Source organism: Penaeus monodon, chromosome 24 (assembly GCF_015228065.2).
Source record: "Penaeus monodon isolate SGIC_2016 chromosome 24, NSTDA_Pmon_1, whole genome shotgun sequence".
NCBI classification, from domain to species: domain Eukaryota; kingdom Metazoa; phylum Arthropoda; class Malacostraca; order Decapoda; family Penaeidae; genus Penaeus; species Penaeus monodon.
Window position 1 is genome coordinate 13,232,288 of NC_051409.1, and position 785 is coordinate 13,233,072.

Here is a 785-nt window from a genome sequence, read left to right on the forward strand (position 1 = left end):
AACATCAACATATTTGATATGAGATCACTGACTTCGCTCCGTACAATCAGCTGACCCACAAACAGGTCTCTTTTTTCTCCCCTGGATGTACTGTATATATCTTCTGGGCCTCAGTTCCAACAGGAGTTATTACAGCTTTAACATCCATCGCCCTGGAGATGTATTACTCGCTCCGTTCACTAGTCTTTGAAATTCCTTCGCAGAGTTTACTTGGTGGATATATATCTTTGCTTCTCTCAATGTTCCTTTTTTTCGGCTTACTCTTAGTTATTCACTTTTTTATTTAATTCTTCTGTCTGTAATTAATTCAATTTACTGTTTTTACAATTTCTTTGTTTTACAGATACTATGTAATTGATTCAGAAATGATAATTTGATTAGTTGTTTATGAATTTACATGTAATCATAATATATTGCAATAACAACAATTACGAGGATCAAGTGTGTAAATTGTGTATTCGAAATATAAATCTCCATTGTGTTATTAAACTTACTCAACAAATATGATATTGGTGACTAAAACATTCACGAGGTGAATAATGTTACCTGAAACACATACCAGAGCGCATCATAGCATTACTAACGAGGATTACGGGCCACGTGTCTGTAACGTGACTCTCGGACTGGCACAGGACGCGTGTGTAGCCAAGCCTCAACTGGTAACAGGGCGGAAAAGCGTGTAGCATTGTGATAGGTCCGAGTTCAAGGTCGTGCTAGAAGCATTCATGCACTTGTGGATTTCCGAGCTGCTGCTCTGCTTGCTGGGCCTTGCTTCTGATTGTTTG